This window comes from Xenopus laevis, chromosome 1S (assembly GCF_017654675.1).
Source record: "Xenopus laevis strain J_2021 chromosome 1S, Xenopus_laevis_v10.1, whole genome shotgun sequence".
Taxonomy (NCBI): Eukaryota; Metazoa; Chordata; class Amphibia; order Anura; family Pipidae; genus Xenopus; species Xenopus laevis.
In genome coordinates, this window is record NC_054372.1 from 199,808,487 (window position 1) to 199,809,525 (window position 1,039).

Genomic DNA, 1,039 nt, shown 5'->3' on the forward strand with positions numbered 1-1,039 from the left:
AATCTATTTCTTCAACGATTCACAGAAATACACCTCTAAAAATTCCTCAGGAATGAATAGAGTGTGACGGAATGATACTGTGGAGAGCTCTAAGTACATACATCATGGGCAGGAAAATTCATTTAGTCCTTGCCACTGGCATGATACTTCCCCATGCCAATGGCACCAAGGTTCAGTGAAGGAAAGCAAAAGCACCGTATGTTAGAAACATCAGTTGGACTGGCTGGGTGGAAGAATTCTACCGGGTAGGAGGGAAGCTACAGAAGCAGTTTATTGCCAATAGATTAGTCACAATAGTACAAGCTATAACACTATATTAATTCTGTATAATCCCTTACCATACTTGAATAAACAGCTCTAGAAGCGCTCTGTTTGTTTACGATAGCAGCTGCCATATTAGCTTGCTGTGACATCACTACCTGCTGGAGTCTCCCTTCTCTGGGCTCAGATTACATCAGGGAGGGGAGGAGGGAGGGAGGGAGGGAGAGAGGAGCAAACTGAGCATGCTCAAGCCCTAGCGGTTTAAGATGAAAACAGTTAGTCTGATACAGAAGCCCATGAGTACACAATAGAAGGAAAGAAATGTGCTGTTTCTTTTGACAGAGGACTCAGAGCAGCATTACTTAAGGGTTTACTGGTGTATTTATATAGACCTTTCTGATAAAGCTTACTTACTTTTAGCCTTTCCTTCTCCTTTAATACATCCATATGGGGAAAACCACACTTGGAGACACATGCTAGAGATCTGTTCCTGGTTAGATGTCATCTGGTGAGGGCCAACTATAGTTACAAGTCTATGTGATAATGAGTTGGGGGGTAGACATTTTTAGCGAACATCACTGGGAATGGTGGTAGTAATCAGTTACTACCCTGAGAATCCTGGCACTACAGATAAATGGCCCCTTATGCCTTTATAACAGGATGTTAATTATGAATCTGAGTACATATATAAACTCAAGAGGAGATATAGCACATGTTGGGCAGAGGGCTCTGAATTAACACAACAGCCCCATATGTCGCTGAACTAACTCAAGATATG